The sequence below is a fragment of the Phascolarctos cinereus genome, unplaced genomic scaffold, assembly GCF_003287225.1.
Source record: "Phascolarctos cinereus isolate Bilbo 61053 unplaced genomic scaffold, phaCin_HiC Scaffold_8;HRSCAF=390, whole genome shotgun sequence".
NCBI lineage: Eukaryota > Metazoa > Chordata > Mammalia > Diprotodontia > Phascolarctidae > Phascolarctos > Phascolarctos cinereus.
Window position 1 is genome coordinate 66,595,961 of NW_027556291.1, and position 20,338 is coordinate 66,616,298.

A 20,338-nucleotide genomic window follows, 5' to 3' on the forward strand; every position below is an offset into this window, starting at 1 on the left:
TGGCCCTGTCACTTACTACCTTTGTGACCTTGGGCAAGTCACTGCTCTGTTCTGGGTATCTGTTTGCTCATCTATGAAATAGGAGACTGAGCTAGAGAAGATCATACAAGGGTCTGCTGATGGAATAGGAAACATTTAGCCTGGAGAAGCAGAGTTTTGGGGAATGGAGGGTAGGAAGAAGGTTCAGCCTTGTTTCACTGGGTGGAACATCCTGTGTGACTCATTCTCTCCCACCCAAAAGGGAAAAGGGGGGAGGTGAGGCTCTTATGCAAGCAAGGGTCACTGTCCCAAAGGGCTCAGTTGCAGCCACCAGGTGAGGGAGAGGGAATTTTTCCAATGGCATCTGTCCAGGTTATATAACTGGCCTGAGGGTCCAATGCTTATCCTATTGGGAGGGTGGTATACGATCTAACTTTCCACTTTCTGATTGGTTGTTCACACATCCCCTGCAGTCTGGCCATGGCCAGAGGGCAGATCTAGCAGCAATAGGGAAAGCAGGTTTGGCTCAGTGTAAATATGACAGAGACCTAGTACTTGCAGCAACCCCATTAGCTTGCTCATCTGATGTGACTTCCCCATGTGGAGAAGCTGGGAATCCTGCTCCCAGAAGAGTCATAATTTTTTGTACTAGAAGTTGGAGAGACTGGAGCATGTGTGGACATTTTGTAACTGGTTCCTATCTGTTGACCACATGGCTGGAAGGAGCCTTTCTGAACAGGGGGCATCTTCAAAAAGCCTGAGGCAACATCAGCTGTCTCTCTTAGCTTCATTTGGTGACTCCTTTGCTTACAATGTCTGGTGAAAGACCCTGCTGGCTGTACAGAGGACATGTGGCTTCTGCATTTGTTCCTTTCCATTCCAGGTAAAGGGAGCGGAGTCCCTGAGACCTTGTGGATTTTGAAAGGCCCACAGGGCACCTTGGTATCCTGGAATTCTAGAATATGGGTTTGTGGCCAGCCAGCATTGATGCTGGCTGAACTACTGAGGAACAAGGAATGACCTTCTTGTCCCAGGACAGAGGAAGCTGAGGCAAAAATTCATACGGCCTGTCATACTGTGTCTGGACCTGAATTTTGGACTACGTAGGAGCTCACCTTGATTTTGAGCCTACTTTCCGCAGACACTGAGGAGGAAAAAGATAGAATGTGCCCTCAAGATATTGAAAGGAAATATCTGCATACTTGTTCTTGCTATATCTTTGAAGTAGACATCCTTTTGCAAAAGCTAATTCATGTTAAGTGGTTAACTATAATTGGAGCACTAGTCAGTGACCCCTAACACTGTGTGTGTCTGTGTGGAACACAGCCAGTGGGGGCTCAAACTGATGGCAGGAGAGAAGGGTGACTCCACCAAATCCTAAAGGGTAGAACCCTGACGGCCAGATGGAGCAGATTGATTCTGGAAAAGCGAGCCAGAGGGTACTCACTACATAAGGAAAGGTACAGGCCTGGTGACAGACAGTCTACAATCTACATCAGAATACCAATGAAATTACAGATTCTTAAAATATTGAAGTATATTTTTCCTTAGTATTAGAGGAGTCCACAAGTAGAACAAACTACTTCTGCAGAGATTTTCCAATTACATTTTAACACTTACAGTCTACAAAGGGAGGTCAGATGGTCACTTGTCAGTAATATTGTATGAAGGGATTCCTGAACTCTGAACTCAACTGATTGGGGGATTAGCTGAACTCTATAGTCTCTTAGAGCTCTAAATCATATTATCCTAATTCATTAAAATAATTTCAGGGAACCACAGAACGTCAGAGTTGGAAGGGACCTCAGTTGGTGGCTATCTAATCCATCCCACACCTGAGGACAAATGCTTCCTCTGTTCATACCTGGCAAGTTCATACCTTTGCTGGTCATTCCACTTTGGTTAGCTCTAATTATTAGGAAAGGTTTTTTATCATTCGATCAACTTCTCACCATTGCTCTGACTTCTGCCCTCTGAAACCAAGAATATGTCTAATCTTTCTTCCTTTCAAATACTTGAAGCTGGGGCAGCTAGGTGGCGCAGTGGATAGAGCACCAGCCCTGAAGTCAGGAGGACCTGAGTTCAAATCCGGTCTCAGACCAAACACTTGACACTAGCTGTGTGACCCTGGGCAAGTTACTTAACCCCAATTGCCTAAAAGTTAAAAAAAAATCAAATACTTGAAGCTACCATGTTTCCATTGCTTTTTTCTTCTTCAGGACAAACACTGCCAGTTCTTTTAACTGATTATATGGCATAAACTCAAAGCTCTTCATTATTGTGGAATCTCTCATCTGGACACTACAGTTTCTCCCTAAAATGCTGAGCCCAGAACCAAACACAATACATCATGCATGATTGATCAAGTCAGAACACAGGGGAACTATTACCCCACAGAATCACAGTATTTGAGAGTGGGAAGGGACCTTAGCAATCACCTAGTCCCACGAATACTGAAAGGCATCCTCACTATAACATATCTGACAAGTGGTCATCTTGTACTTTGCCTGAAGACCTCCAAAGAGAGATGACCCACCACCACTTCTCAAGGCAGCTCATTTCACTTTGGGACAGCTAAGAGTTATCTTACGAAGTTTTTGCAAGATAGCAACAAGGCTAATCTCTTCTCTCTGTAATAGCTTTTCAAATATTTATGTCTCAGAGGGAGGAGGTCCCTTTAACTATTTCCAGAGAGTCTTTGAGAGGAGTGGTCAGAGAAGGCATTGAGTGATTTTAGGAGATTAAATGACTATTGTTCTATTAAATGGAGTAAAATGTTAACCCCAAATTGGTTTAAGTCGCCTTGCTGTCAGAGAGATGTCCAAGGACATGGGGAAGGGGGTCTCTGTTAGTTTGGATTCGTGTCTCCCCTGAGTTTCCTTTTCTCCAGGTGACATATGTCCAGTTCCTTCAACTGTCCCTCATATGAATTAGACTCAAGGCCTCGCATCATTCTGGTTATTCTCCTCTGCACACTTTCTAGCTTCTCAATCTCCTTCTTGAATCGTGGTGCCCAGAACTAAACAATAGACGCCAGATGAGGTCTGACCTACTTGTTCCTGCATGCCCTGTCATTATAGTCCAAGATCATATTAACTTTGTTGATGCCATATCATAGTGCTGACTTATGTTGAGCTTACAGAACACAAAGACCCCCAGATATTTTTCAGATCGATTGTCTTCAAGACATACCTTACCTATACTGTGCCAATGAAACAATGATTTTCTTTTCTTTTCTTTTCTTTTTTTTTTTAGGCAATTGGGGTTAAGTGACTTGCCCAGGGTCACACAGCTAGTAAGTGTCAAGTGTTTGGTCTGAGGCCAGATTTGAACTTAGGTCCTCCTGACTTCAGGGCCGGCGCTCTATCCGCTGTGCCACCTAGCTGCCCCTAACTGATTTTCTTTTAATCTAAGTGTAGGCCTTTACATTTATCCCTATTAAGCTTCACCTTTGTTGTTGTTGTTGAGTCATTTTTCCAGTTGTGTCTGACTCTCCGTGACCCCATGTGGGGCTTTCTTGGCAGAGATACTGGAATGGTTTGCCATTTTCTTCTCGAGCTCATTTTACAGATAAGAAAACTGAGGCCTTAGAGATGAAAATTAAAACGATTCCAATTTATAGCAACATTTTTTTTTGTGGTAGTAAAGAACTGGGAGTAAAGTAAATGCCCATCCAGAACATCTCTGAGGAGAAAAGGGAGGACTGAGCTACGGCGGAGAAGGAAGATACCAAGGAGAATTGTTGGCCCTGCAGGCATCTCAGAACAGAAAACTCATATATAATATATATGATCTGCTGCTTTGATACCTAAATATTTCCAGTAAAATGAATTCTGTCTCAACCACAGAAAGACCAGGGGTTATATACAGATGGATACAAATGTAAGGTTAGGCAGAGAGCCCAACCTCTGATTAGGTGTTAGGAATTTTCCTAAGTGGGGGAGCAGAGCAAGTGTGTCGATTCAGAATTTCTCATTTAAAATAAACTCCCTAAAGCTAAAGATGAAGGAACTAAGTGGACCTTACAGGGCCATTATATTGCCCTCTAAGCTTAAAATGAGTTATTGTAGGACAGCTAGGTGGTGCAGTGGATAAAGCACTGGCTCTGAAGTCAGGAGGTCAGAGTTCAAATCCAGTCTCAGATCAAACACTGGACACTTACTAGCTGTGTGACCCTGGACAAGTTACTTAACCCCAATTGCCTAAAAACAAACAAAAAAAAACCCCAATAAAATGAGTTTATTGTAACAGGATATTCCCATTCCATGAAGGGGTTAGAGTTATGACTTATCTAAGGGCAGTCCTCTCTCTCTTTCCCCATTCTGAAGGCGTTATTAGGGTATTGATCAGAGGGAGGAGGTCCTTTGGATTATTTCCAGAGAGCCCTTGAAAAGAATGGTCAAAGAAGAAACTGAATGGTTTTAGAAGAACATTAAGTGACTATTGTTCTATTAGATAGAGTAGAATGTTAGCCCCAAACTATATCATATCATTTTCCTTGTTTAAGATTCTCATGCATGTTCATTAAAATTGTCTCTGTTAAAGAGATGTCCTAGGGCAGCGGGGAGGAGAAACTGTGTGAGTTTGGACACTTCTCCCTGTAAGCTACAACACAGCACCCCTCCTCCCAGCTACATGTTTTTCTTTTGTTTTTTTTGTTTTGTTTTTTGTTTTACGCAGGATGACCCCATATGGGGAATGAACTTCCTCTCTGTAATGTCCAATCCTAAGGTTTCTTCAAAGGTCACCTTAAGTTCTGCCCCATGTGACCTCTTCTCACCCTGCTCATGTATCAGACCACTCACTCCAAATTACCTTGGATATATTCTGTATGCATTTATTTATATGTACAAAGGTTGTCAGCACTAAGAGCCAGAAATCCTTGAAGATAAAGTGTTTTGTTTTCGTCTCCATGTACCCAACACTTAGAACACTGCCTGGTAGATATTTAATAAATGCTTGCTGATTGAACTGATGCAGATTGAAGGGAGCACAGGGGAGTGCTGGAGCCAACTCATACTGGCTAGAGAGAGCCAATCGTTAAGATTTTCAGTGTGAGCATTTATACTTGGGAAATAAGTGAACCTACACATCAAGGCTTGATTTATTGCTTTGTTCATTGTCTAGACTTAAAAAAGTGACGGAGAAAATGTGAATGAGAAAATTAAACTGAAGTGTGCTCTGCCTGGGGAGGGGGGGAGAAGGGAGGAAGGTAGAGCTGGTTGTCAAATATTTGCCACCACATTCCTAAGAAGAAACAAGAAAATGATATACAAAATGGGTACATGTAAATGAAAAGAACAAAAGAATGAAATTGAATGCTGAATAATTATAATGACCAAGAAGCTTGGTCCTGGAAAAAAGGATAAAGAAATGCATCTCTCTCCCTTCGCTGCAAAGGTATGTATCGGGGCGGGGGCGGGAATATTACGTAGGCTGTCATCTCAGACCCAGGTGATGAAATTATTTGCTGAAATGCTTTTTATCCCTCTTATTATTTGTATTTTTTGTTACAAGGGATGGCTCACTTGATAGAATAGGGGACAGGAATACATACAGAAGAAGGTAATATAAAAGTAAAAGAGATAAATAAAAATACAAAACAAAATGAATAAATGATATAAAACAAAATCTCTGAGTTTCTGCCTCACACCCATCAAATCGACAAAGAAAATAAATGATGAAAATGCTGTTGATGTGGCAATACCAGGCATTGTGCTAAGTGTTAGGCATACCCAGAAAGATAAAAACAGTCTCTATCCTCAAGGAGCTTCCAATTTAGTGGAGGAGAGAAGCAAGAAAATAAGTGTTGATCTATCTATTCTTGAAAACTATTTGGAATTATGTGAGAAAAGTTACCTTATATTCTTTCACCTCACAATATCATACTGGGCATTTATCTCAAGGAGGTTTAAGGAAGACTTGAGTTCAAATCCAGCCTCAGACACTTATTAGCTATGTGACCCTGGTTAAATCATTTAATCTCTCTGAGCCTCAGTTTCCTCATAGGCAAATTGGGGATAAAAATAGCATCTGCCTCAGATGGTTGTTCTGAGGATAAAATGGGATCATATTTGTAAAGCACTTAGTACAATGCTTGGTCCATAGTAGGTGATTAATAAATGTTTGTTAAAAAAAAAAGTAAGGTCCTATGTATAACAAATTATCTATATCAGCATTTTTCATATCCAATTTTCTGCTACCACAAAATGAGTGCTCATTGATTAGTTAATAGCAAAATAAATTATGGTATATGAATATAATAAAATATCAATATGCTGTAGAAATGGATGAATCTAAGGAATTCAGAGAAACAACAGAACATTTATATGAATTTATGGGGACAGCTGAGTAACATAAGCAGAGCCAGGAAAACAATATACACAATAAGTACAATAATGTAAACAAAAACAATACTATTCTCAGGAGCCAAGAGGGAGGAGTAAAGGCAGGACCTCGCCTGAGCTCTCCCCCAAACCTGTCTAAATACCTTTAAATAATGACTCAAAAACAAATTCTAGAGCAGCAGAACCCACAAAAAGACAGAGTAAAACAATTTCCAGCCCAAGACAACTTGTAAGGACAGCAGGAAAGGTCTTTCATACCCAGGTAAGAGAGGAGCACAGTCCAGAGTAGGCCATACCAGCACAGCCCCAGTCACAGCAAACCAGAAGGCCTTGGGAGTGACTGAATCATCAGTAGAAGTGGCAGTGGCAGTGGCAGTGGCTGCTTCTGGAGCTCTCAGCCCACAGATGGTAAAGGGGTCACACAACTGGTCAGAAGGAGATTACAGAGGTCTTTTTGCTAGCACTGAGGCAGGACCCTGTTGCTTTGCCCATACTCAGATCTGGGTCCTGGGTGGCAGTCTCAGGGTAAGGAGGAGCACTAGCAGAGCAGAGCTTGTGGCCACAGTGGAGGGGGGGACCCTCCTCACAGTTCCAGGGCAGAAAAGAATACTTACGGTCGCTCACAGACCAGAACACAGGCCAGGAGAGTAGTAAACACCTCTCCTTAGATCATACCACCTTGGAACAACTAAAAACTTACAGGTCCCTAGAAGTATCTCTGAAAATAGCTGCACAAAACCTCTAAAGCTTGGGACAGTGCACCTTCCACCCTGAGAGCCAAGCAGAGCCCTACCTTAACAAAGAGTTAAAAGTCAAATAATAGGCTAGGAAAATGAACAAACAACAGAAAAAATCTCTGACTATAGAAAGTTACTATGGTGATAAGGAAGATCAAAACACATACTCAGAAGAAGACAACAAAGTCAAAACTCCTATATCCAAAGCCTCCAAGAAAAATATGAATTGGCCTCAGGCCATGAAAGAACTCAAAAAAGGATTGAAAATCAAGTTAGAGAGGTAGAGGAAAAATTGGGAAGCAAAATGAGAGTGAGGCAAGAAAATCATGAAAAACATGTCAAGAGGGGGGATATGAGGAAGAGTGAATGAACCTTACTCTCATAAGAATTGGCTCAAAGAAGGAATAAAATACACACTCAATTAGGTATGGAAATCGATCTTACAGTAAAGTAGGAGGGGAAGGGATAAGAGAAGAGGGGGAAGGTGATAGAAGGGAGGGCAGATTGGGGGAAGGGGTAGTCAGAAGCAAAACACTTTTGAGGAGGGACAGGGTGAAAGAAGAGAGAGAATAGAATAAACAAGGTGGGGAATAGGATGGAGGGAAATACAGTTAGCGATAGTAACTGTGAAAAAAATTTTGAAGCAGGTTTCTCTGATAAAGGCCTCATTTTTCAAACATATAGAGAATCAAGTCAAATTTATAAAAATAAGAGCCATTCTCCAATTTATATATGATCAGTTTTCAGGATGAAGTCATCAAAACTATCTATAGTCACATGAAAAAATACTCTTACTATTGATTGGAGAAATGCAAATTAAAATAATTGTGAGGTACTGCCTTATACCTATTAGATTGGTTAATAGGACAGAAAAGGTAAATGACAAATGCTGGAGGGGATGTGGGGAAAATGAGACATTAATGCACTGTTGGTAGAGTTGTGAACTGATTCAACCATTCTGTAGAGCAATTTGGAACTATGCCCAAAGTGCTATAAAACCATGCATACCCTTTGCTCTAGTAATACCACTACTAGGTTTGTATTCCAAAAGAGATAAAAAACAAAAAGGAAAAGGACCTATATGTACCAAAATATTTATAGCAGCTCTTTTCTGAGGGCAAGAATTAGAAATTGAAAGGATGCCATATGTGTAAAAGAATGTGTGCTATAAGATTGGGTAAAATTAGGTACAATTTTGTCCATTTAGAATGAGTCAAATGACCAACCTGAAAAGGTCTCCATCAGACTTCTCAGACATCTGTGTTTGGCCCTGTGCTAGTTAGCAACTTTTTTTTTTCGGTGAGGCAGTTGGGGTTAAGTGACTTGCCCAGAGTCACACAGCTAGTGAGTGTTATGTGTCTGAGGCTGGATTTGAACTCAGGTCCTCCTGACTCCAGGGCTAGTACTCTATCCAGTGCACCACCTAGCTGCCCCACTACCTAGCAGTTTTGTCAATGACTTGGAAAAACATAGACAACATGTCTATATTGAATTTGTAGGTGGCACAAAACTCAAGGGATAGCTAATGCACTGGGTGATAAAGTTAGGATTCAGAATGTTTTTGACCAGCTAGAACAGTGGGGTGAGCAGAATAATTTATTTTTTTCCCAAAAGTTTTATTGCTGCCTTTTCTTTTTCTAGGGACTAGGGATTGGAACTGTGATTTTATTATTATAAGGAAATACTGGGTGATGAAATTCCCTCCACCAGTGTGGATCTACACATATTGAAAGTCATCTATCTCACTGAATATCCATTTCCCCCCCTTATACATTATACTCAGTTTTGTTGGGTAGGTGACTCTTGGTTGTAATCCTAGCTCCTTTGCCCTCCAAAATATCATATTCCACATCCTCCAATCCTTTCATGTAGAAGCTGCTAGATCTTGTGTTATCCTGATTATGGATCCGTGATACTTGAATTGTTTCTTTCTGACTGCTTGTGATATTTTCTCTTTGACTGGGAACTCTGTAATTTGGCTATAATATTATTGGCAGTTTTCATTTTAGGATCTCTTTCACAAGGTGATTGGTGGATCAATTGGAGAATGGCTGAACAAATTGTGGTATGTGATTATGATGGAATGCCATTGTACTATAAGAAATGATGAGCAGGATGCTCTCAGAAAAACCTGGAAGGACTTTCATGGGCTGATGCAAAGTGAAATGTACTGTGTACAAAGTAACAGCAATATTCTAAGATGATCAGCTGTGAATGACTTTGCTATTCTCAGCAATGGTCCAAGACAACTCTGAAGGACTTAGAATGAAAAATTCTATCCATCCCCAGAGAAAGAACTTATGGTGTCTGAGTACAGATCGAAGCATACTGTTTTTAACCTTTCTTTATTTTTCTTGAGTTCTTTCTGGTCTATGCTTTGTTTCACAACATGACCATCATGGATATGTTTTGCATGACTACACATGTATAACCCGTATCAAATTGCTCACCTTCTCAATGGGGGTGGGGGGAAATAGGAGGGAGGAAAGGAGAGAATTTGGAACTCAAAGTTTTAAAAAAGAATGTTAAAAATTGTTTTTACATGTAACTGGGCAAGAATAAAATACTAAATAAAAACAATTTAAAAAGGAAACAATACTAAAAAGGCAACCAAACCAGATTAATTGCAATAACTAACATATTTTAAAAAGGCTAATGTTACATGCAAGGTTAAATGCTCATGTGGTCTCTGCCTCTCCCCAAAGAAGCAGTGGGGCCAAATTTGAAGATAATTATCATTACGATAATTTTGCAGCATTGAGTTTAAATCATTTTGTTGTTGTTCTTTTTATTGTTTTCTTGTTGTAGCTATTGTATATTTTGTTTTCCTGGTATCCATTCATATATCTTTCCATATTTGTTCCATCTGTTTATTCATCATTTTTATTGTTTCTTAAAGCATAGTATATTCCATCACATTCATGTACCACAAATTTCTTTAGCCATTTTCCAATCGATGGGCATCTACTTTGCTTCCAATTCTTTGGCACCACAAAAGGTACTGCTATATATAAATATTTTGGTGTAGATGTGGCCTTTCTTTTCTTTCACTGACCTGCTTAGAGTATAAAGCTAGCACTGTAATCTCTGGGTCCAAAGAATGTAGACATTTTAGTCACTTTCTCCACATAATTCCAAATTACTTTCCAGAAGAGTTGAACCAATCCATAGCTCTGACAACAACATATGAGTGTGACCTTCTTTTAACAACCTCTCAAAACACTGTTTTGATTTTAACTGGTTTTTCTTTGTTAAAGGAAAGCATTCAATGGAGTGGGGATACACTGAGAAATGAATGTTGTATAAAAAATAGAAAGAGAAGCATCATGGGATAGAGAGCTGACCTTAAAGCTAGGAAGATCTGGGTTCAAGTGTCCCCTCTTACCCATCCTGGCTGTGAGACCCTCAAAAAGTCACTTAACCTCTTAGTGTTCTAGGCAGCTCCATAACATTATAAGTTAGTTGTAGAGAAAGTGCCAATCTATACTGGTAGAGGGAATTTCATCACTCAGTGTTTCCCTATACTAATAAAATCACAGTTCCAATTCCTAGCCCTAGAAAAAGAAAAGGCATCAATAAAACTTTTTGGAAAAAAATAAATTATTCTGCTCACTCCACTGTTCTAGTTGATCAAGAACATTCTGAATCCTAACTTTGTCACCCAGTGCATTAGCTATCCCTTGAGTTTTGTGCCACCTGCAAATTCAATAGGCATGCTATCTATGGTTTTCCAAGTCATTGATGAAACTGCTAACTGGCACAGGGCCAAACGTAGATGCCTGGAGAAGTCCAATGGAGACCTTTTCAGTTTGGTCATTTGACCCGTTCAAAATGGACAAAATCATACCTTAATTGACCTAATTTTACCCAATCCTCTAGCACACATCCTTTTACACAAGAATAGCATGAGCAACTTTATAAAAACACATGTTTTGTTAAAATCTAGGTAAACCATACCTAATCCAGGAATCTGAGTCTAGGAATCCTGTCAAAAAAAAGGAGATGAGGCTGGTCCAATGTACCTGGTACTGATGCATCCAGGCTGGCTTATTGTGATCACTAACCATTAATTTAGTAATATGTTGTTGATTCTTCCAAGAATTGAAATCAAAATCACTGGCCTACTGTTTGTAGACTCTATCCTTCTCCTCCTTGAATACTGGGATAACACTTGCCCTTCTCCAGTTCTGAAGTACCTCTCTGTTTCATGCTCTTTCAAAGGTGAATAATGGTGGCTCATAAATCATATCCTCCAGTTTTTTTCATGACCCAAGGATACAGTTCATCTCATCAAAGGCAGCTAGGAGCTTGCTTGCTATCTTTTTACTGATCCCTGTTAGCTATGTTTTTTCTGTCCTTTTTCAGACTAAACCATTCAGTTTGGCAAAGAAACAGCTCTGCTTGTTCTTTTTGGTGGTTTATCATCATTCCATCCACTGTAAGCAACAGTATCTCCCTTCATTGATTCTCTTCATTACCTTAATATGGCTTTTTAAAAAACCACCTTGTACCGTACTAAGCACTTTCTCTCATTTGATTCTCCCCCAATAGCTCTGGGAGGTAGGTACTATTATGATCCTCATTTTATAGATGAAACTGAGAAAGACAGAGGTGAAGTGACTTGCCCAGCTAGGAGGCATATGATGCTAGATTTGGACTCAGGACTTCTTGACTCCAGGCTCAGTGTGCTATCCACTGCAACACCACCTAGTTGCCCTAATTACTAATTATTACACTATTCTTCCAGGACCATACCACAGTTTTATATTCCTCCTTCATGATCTACCCCTACCTCCCTTGTTTCTATCTTCCGTACTTATCTTTTTAAAATCGGCCATTTGGTGAGCTCCTCAGGTATCATCTTCAGTCTGTCTATAGCTCCTCCTCTTCTTCCTCATCAGAAATATTTCTCTTTATGTCTATTTTCTCTCTCTTGCTCCTACAACCTTAATAATCATCTCTATTCAGATGACTCTCAAATCTATATAGACAAATAAGGTATACCCTTCCCAAAAGCCATATTCCAGTCAGGATTTCCAATATGACAAGTCTATTGATTTGCTCCCTTGAATTAGGATTTCTAGTTCACCCTTCTTGTTACCCATGCTTTGTGCAGAGACATCTAAGGCCATGGATTTTATTAATGTCTTCTTTCTTGGATTTTGTCTCTGATGAACTTCCAAACACCTCTACTGTTATTCTTCCAATACTATAGCTACTTTCTATGGCATCTAGTTTGATGAATGTTGAAAGGCAATTCTCCCTCCCCCTTTCTCTTCCATTCAAAGCTACTTGAGCAGATTTACAAGACTCCAGGCAAAAACGTTCTTACCAGCCCTTGTGAGGTGCCCTCCATTCCTGGCCAGGAGCCTATCCTTCCTATATTTTAAACCATGGTCCAGAAATTCAAGTCCCATTCTCAGACACCATCTTCTTAACTGGCTGTTCATTTCTGTGAGAAGCTCTACCTCTTCTCTACCCCAAATTCTGCACTCCCAACTAATTAAAGGCAATCACCTAGAGCCAAAATCAAACAAAAATAAACAGAATACATAAAAAACAAGCGTTTTCAGTATGTAAAATAAGGTTACTAGGAAACTCCCTCATGTTGTTCCAACATCTAAAAATAAAGCTCCACTTTAATCTTCTGTGAGCTCAACATTATGCAATGAAATGGCTGTGAAGACTTTCTATTTATAACAGTAACACATTAGCAAGCACTTTGGCTGCTGCTTGTAACTAACTCTGTTTAACTTGGCCATAGCTTTGGGAAGAACAGATCTTTCGCCACCTTTGGTCTCTGTACCTTTGCAGAGGTGGGACTCCATGCCTCGAATGCACACCCTGTCCTCCCTCTCCCTTCTTAGAATCCTTGACTTCCTTCAAAGCACATCTCAGGGTCCACCTCTTGCACAAGACCTCTCCTAGTTTGAGTGTTTGCTCTCCACCTCTTGAAATGACTCTGTCTAGACTTTGTCTTGCCCCAGAAGACTATAGGCTTCATGAGGGCAGGGATCACCTCACTCTTGCCTTTGTAGTCCCAGCGTCTAGCACAGTATCTGACATAGAGCAGCAGTGCTTAATAAATATCTGTTGGGTTGAATGCTGATTTCAGCTTGCAGGAAAACTTAGGGGGGTACATGACACTTCGAGTGTCTGAAAGGTGGCCATATGGAAGAGGGATTACAGTCATTCTACTTGGCCCCAGGGGGCATAACTAAGAAGTAGATGCTGCAAAGAGGCAGATTGCTGTTCACTGTAAGCAGCTTTCTAAAAATGAGAGCTATCTGTAAGAAAAATGGACTGCCTCAGGGGGAAGTCTGCTCCCCCTCACTTAAAGGTCTCCAAACAAAGGCTGGGAATGCTGTGGAGGGTTTTTTCCCATCAGGAACAAGTTAGATTATATGAACTCCGAGATTCTTTACAACTTGGCGATACTGTGAAGTTTTCCCATGCTACAAATGAAAAAATGCTGGACTTGGAGTTGAATTCTGGTTCTTATCCTAGGAATGTCATTGTAACTCTTGGAAACACAGTTTCCTCATCTGAAAAATGGGGATAATAATGCTTGCATTGCCTACCTTCATGGAATCTTTTGTGAGGAAAACACTACGTAAACATTTGAGCACAAGATTGATGGGCGTTAATATTACACTATGTTCCTCTAAGTCTAAGGCTGCAGCACAAGGAATCACTGGGGGTTCCAGATCGTGGGAGTGGGAGTAGGGAGAAGAGTGTGGCATTGTCTCATTTATTTTTGTCAGTTGGGAAATCACCTAGTGTATTCAATCATACAAAACAGCTTGCTTCCACAAAAGGCCCTCTTTGTGTCGACAGTATTCTCCTGGCGTTGAATTATGGCACTTGGAAAAATCTAAAAGACAAGTAGCTGGAAAGGCAATGGAAAGATTTGGGCTAGGGCATGTGATGGTTTGGTTGCCAAAATGGCATAAAGCACATTATCAAGGACAAGTATACCCCCAAAAGGTCATGTACCAGGCATATAGCAAGAGTAAGGGATACAGTAGATAGTCCAAGTAGAGCAATGGTATCAATGAGAACATGAACTATCCCCTATCACAGGCTGGACCTGTGAGTTCACTGATAGGGAACTCCCAGGTGAGAAAACTCCTTTTACTGATGCAGATTAGCCCCTTCTCTCTAAGTCACAGTTTGACAGGTTAAGTGACTTCTCTGGGGCCACAGTCAGTATGTGGCAGGGGCAAGACTTAAACCCATGTCTTCCTGGCTTCTAGGCCAGATTTATATCTACTATGCCTCAATGGCATAAATCATCTTTGTGAAATATTCAGAGAACTAGAGAACAATCTGTAGCCTGCTATATATAATATCAATTCAATTCAAGATTTATGGGAAAGAATTGCATAGAACGGGAAGGAGGGAAGGGAGGGTTCAAGGAGTATGATGCTAGGGTCAAGGTTGTGCAAGGTGGGAACACAGCTCAATTAGTTTGGTTAAGACACAAATTCTATTTCCCTGAATACTTACTGTGTTCATAGCACAGTGGGTTGGGAGTCCAGCCTGTGGCACTAACTATGTAACCTTAAGCAAGTCACTTCTCTCTCTAGGCCTCAGTTTATCAATAAAACAAAGGGGTACAACCAAATCTCTAAAGGTCCCTTCCTGGTGTAACAACCTATGAATCAATGGGGGATATAAGAGAAGACAGATCCAATATAGCCCTTGCTTTCTAGGAGCTGAGTTGAAAGAAAAAAAGATATATATATTTCATAAAACAAGATGAAATAAAACATGTGTTAATATAACATAAACTACAGTTTTGCCTCACTTTACTACCTCAGCTATTTAACAGAACAGCTATGTTTTACAATAGAGCTCAGGCTATAAAAGCAGTTTTCTAATTTATAATCTAATGGTAATGTGAAGTCAACCTCGATGATTGAGTGATAACAAAGAGTTTCTAAGTAACCAGTACTGAACTTCGTGTAACATTTGGTAGTGACAGCTGATCCAGCAAGAATACACAAATGGGTAACAGGCAGGGAGCTTCAGATGTGCTCTGGAGACATTGGATACGTGAACTATTCCTAGATGGGCTTTATTAAGTGCCCAGAACCGAATATCTACAAAGTAAGTCTGACCAATTCAAATCAGCAAACATTTATTAAAAGCAGCTAATGGTGTTGGGATTACCAAAGTGAAAAATTCCAGTACTTGCCCCTCAAGGAGCTCAGAATGACAATTTTGGAATTCAGAATTATGGAATTTAAGAGTGTATCTATCAGGTATCTGAGGCAACATGATGCTATGGAAAGAGTACTGGGTTTGCAGTAAGAGTACTTGAGTTTAAATCCCAATTCTGCTACTAGTAATAAACTGGCTCTGTGACCTTGGGGGCAACTAGGTGGTGCCATGGTGGACAGAGCACTGGGCTTGGAGTCAGGAAGACCTGAGTTCAAATCTGGTCTCAGACATTCAGTAGCTATGTAAGCCTGGGCAAGTCACTTAACCTTGTTAGCCTCTTTAAAATGAGCTGGAAATGGCAAACCACTCCAGTATCTTTGCCAAGAAAACCCCAAAAGGGGTCACGAAGATGACTGAAATGACTGAATAAGTGTGACTTTAGTTGAGTCCTTTCCCTTCCCTGGGCCTCAGTTTCCCACTCTGTAAAACAAGAGGAAGGAACTAAATGGCCCAAGTCCCTTCCAGCTCTAGAGTTATGAACTGATGATTCTGTACGCTCAGCACCACAATACATTGTTTTTCTTTTTTCAGCTTTTTTTTTTTTTTAATGATAAGGCTGTTGGAGGGTGATAGGGTAAGGTGTGGAGGTGTTGCAACATCGTAATATAATCAGTAACGTTCTAACAAGAAGAACACAGGACTTGGGGGGTGGGATTGAGGGATCTTTTTGGTATCTCGGTTTCTTCTTTTTTCAAGTAGAGAAGATGATTGAGTACCTACTGTATGCTACAGCCTTTACAAAGGGGGGGGGTGGGGAGAAGCAGGATACAAAGTGAAAAGTGACATTCTATCTGCACTCAAGGGGACTAAATCTACTGTGGGGAATCCAATATATATTCAAATAAGTATATGGTAGAGTGGATGATGTGATCACAGTTAAGAAAAAATTCACCAAAGTGATCCAGGAAAATCTGGGGAAGAAAAGATTTCTGTCAGTTGGGGGAACTGTGAAAGAATTTGCAGAGAAGGAAACTTCAGCAAGGAGCTAGCACTATGCTGGGCCTTAGGGAAGAAGATTTCAACAGAGGTGGACATGAGGAAGGAGCTCATTCCAGGAACTGAGGGAATGGATGACCTGCATGAATGCAGACAGGAAAGAGAGGGCAGGATGAGATCAGGAAACTCACAGTCCAATTTGGCTGGAACATTGAGTACGTGAAAGAGTATAATGGTAAATAAGGCTTGAATTAAAGAATTAACAGTAAATAAACAAGAGATAGAAAGCAGTGTGAGAAGCAGAATGTATAATTTTGATTACGTTAAACTAAAAAGGTTTTGTATAAATAAAACCAATATAGCCAACATTAGAAGGAAAGTGGAAACTTGGGGAAAATTTTTTATAGACAGTTTCTTGGATAAAGGTCTCATATCTTAAATATATAGAGAACTTTGTCAAATTTATAATATGAGTCATTTCCTCAATTGACAAAGATACAATATGCAGTTTTTTTATGAAAAAAATCAAAACTATATGTAATGATATGCTCCAAATCATTATTGACTAGAGAAATGTAAATTAAAATAACTTTAAGATATCATCTCACACCTATCAGATTGGCTAAAATGATAAAAGGGGAAAATGATAAATGTTGGAAAAGAGGTGGAAAAACTGGGACACTGATACACTGTTGGTGGGACTGTGAACTGATCCATCCATTTTGGAGGGCAATCTGTAAATATGCCCAAAGAGTTTATAAAACTGGGTATATCCCTTGACCCAGCAATATCACTATTAGTTCTGTTTCTCAAGGTGATCAGGGAAAAATAAAAAGAACCTATGTGTTCTAAAATATTTGTAGCAGCTCTCTTTGTGGTGGCAAAGAACTGGAAATTTAGAGGATGTCCATCAATTGGGGAATGGATGAGCAAGCTGTGGTATATGATTGTGATGGAATACTACTGTGCTATAAGAAATGTTGAGCAAGTTGATTTTAGAAAAACATGGAAAGACTTGCATGAAGTAATGAAGACTGAAATGAACAAAACCAAGAGAACATTGTATACAGTAACAGCAATATTATTCCAAGAACAACTGTGAACAACTAAGTTATTCTGAGAATTATAAATACTCAAATCAACTACAAAGGACCTATGAAGGAAGATGCTTTCCATCTCCAGAAAAAGAACTGATATATAGAAGTATGCATAGTGTGGTTTTACATATGTGTATACATATAAGGGTGGGGAGTGAGGGAAGGAGATAGTTCAGAATTTAAAATATAAATAAATAAATAAAAATATTATTTGAACAACAATAACAACAACAAAAAGAATGAATAGCTTTGAAAACCAGGCTAAATATTTTCTATTTTATACTTAAAGTAATATTGCATCAATTAAAGGTAAATAAATATATTAAAAAGATTCAGAGTAAAGGAATGGGGGGTAGCTAGGTGGTGCAGTGGATAGAGCACTAGCCCTGGATTCAGGAAGACCTGAGCTCAAATCTGTCCTCAGACACATAATACTTACTAGCTGTGTGACCCTGGGCAAGTCACTTAACCCCATTGCCTAGCCAAAAAAAAAAAAAGAGCAGTACAACATAAAGGAATGGTCAAAGTTGAGATGCCTTGGGGCACACATTTGAACTAATCAAATACAGACAGGCAAATGAAAGCAATTTTCTTGCCTTCATCTGCCACAGGAATCTGGTAATAGTCACTGCATATATCCACTTCTAAGAACCACTTAGATACAATCCAAGGTATCTTGTACTCTTGGTACGGTGTTCATACCCTGTAGTCTGCACTATAGGGACAGCTGGTAGTACAGTGAATACAGCACTAGACTTGGAATCAGGAAGAGCTGAATTCAGATCCTGCTTCAGACTGTCCTAGCTATGTGATTCTGGACAAGTCATTTAGCCTCTGTTTCCTCATCTGTAAAATAAGGATAATAATAACACCCACCTCCCAAAGTTGTTGTTTGGATAATATGACATAATATTTGTAAAGTAGCACTTTGTAAATGTTTGCTATTATTATTACCCACATATGCAGCTTTCCATTCTTTTTTTGAGCCACCAGTTGACACATATGAGTTGCAGTACTCTGTGATAATGTCATTGACTAGCACATCCTTGATATAGATGGTCTCTTAGGTCATCCATCACAGACCAAGAAATTCTCTTAGATTATTCCCAAACCAGTCAAGGATTAGGGTCAGCCAGATGCCATGAATTGCTTCTCAGACATGTCTCACATCTGACTCATGTCATGAGAACATACCTGTCCTCTTGCTGAGCTTCTGTCTCAACCTCTATTCTCAGTTCTTCCCAATACCCAATCGAGATTTTTCAGGATTGCCTCTGTTCTCCCATAAACCTCTGCACTGGCTGCATGGATGGCTGAAGTGAGCAAGTAGTGTATTTCCAGCTTGTTGGCAGTATCTTGTTAGTATCTCGAAGAGAACAGAATTCCAATTAGTGTTGACACTTCATTGAAAGATAGGGTGGGTCTGGAAATGTCAGAGCTAAGGTATAAGAGTTGATTTATTTTCTATACTTCCCATAAGTCCTTTCTTTCCTCTTTTTTTATTTTAATAATTGCTAGAGATGGGATAATTCATTTAGTTATTTGCACTTTCCTTATTTACTTATTTATCCTTCTTGTTTTTCTGTTGTTTGGGGTATTTTGAAAGTCAAATAATTTGCTCAGGTCAGGTTTGGGGTTTTTTTTGGGGGAAGGTGGGGGATGAAAGAATGCTTCAGATGCCTCTCTTTTACTAAATGTCCACCTTTTTCATTGATAAGTAGTTTTGAATTTGCTGGGCATGTCCTTTTGAGTTGCATCTAGAATTTCTTTGCTTTTCTGAATATATTATTCAATCCCCATCTGCAGTTTCCTTAGGGTACAGAATAGTTTGGTGTTATTCAAATGTCCTTTCCTTTACATTTGAAGGTCTTCCTCCAGTTTGCTTGCAGAATTTGTTGTCTGTCATTGGAATTGCTAAATTTAATGGGTCTTGGATTTTGAAGCACCGATCAGGTTGCTGTTGTTGCTGTTGTTTTCCTGGAGGCAATCTGTCTATTTTTTCATTTGATTCTTTGTTTTCTATATTCAGAAGTTCTGGGTAGTTTTCTTGTATTACTTCTTGCATTATGATGTTCAGATGTTTCCACTTGTCCTATTCTTCTGGGAGGTCTATAATCCTGAAGTTGTGTCTATGCATCCTGTCTTTGAGATTAATGTGCTTTGTTTCTGTAGCAGACATACGTTCTTTTAATATTATTGTATTTTGCTTCCTTTCTTCCAGATTGTCTTTTACTTCAGTGCATTTGTATTCCCAATCGGTTGTTCTTTTTCACTTCTTTTGAAAGATTCACCACAATGGATTCAAGTTTTTTTATTCCACAAATTATTTCCACTGTACAAGTCATAAATTCTATTATTTTTCTTCATTTAAATTCTTCTTAAGGTTCTGATGTGTCCCTTGAATCATTATGGAACATCATGCTACAGTTCCAGAACACAAAAGTTCTGTGTTTCATCATGTATTGGTTCAATCTTCTTTGTCTTATGGTATTTATTTAGAGAGATTCAGAATCTTTTGGAAGTCTAGCTGCTCTTTTTCCCTTCTAATATTAGTATCTTCTTTGTTGGTTTGTCTGGTTTGTTCTTGGTTTTTAACTGAGTTTTCTTCCTCTTGAGATCTGGAGTGATTCTAGAATTGTGTCTTTATGCTCCCCTGTCACTTTCTGACTCCATTCACTTTGATGAGAAATTTCCCCCTAGGGTTGGTCCTCAAGGCTGTCTCAGCCTCCTCTGCCATTGGGAAATTAACTTTTCATCAGCCTTGGTCCCTGCCCCAAGTAACTCCTGGAAGGATAGGACTACGCCCAACTGGATGCCAGCTCCCTTTTCTTCAGGCCTAGTGCAGCCCTGTATGCTTAGCCCTCCTGCCTCAGTTCCCTTCAATCTTTAGGTCTCTGGCTGGGCTGAATCTATGTCTGTGGCTTTTTCCAGTCTAGGGGGAAAGAAGATGGGTAGTGTAGTCTCACCTTCTTATACTACCCCCCTGTATTTCTCCACTTGTCTAGATAGAGTTGAA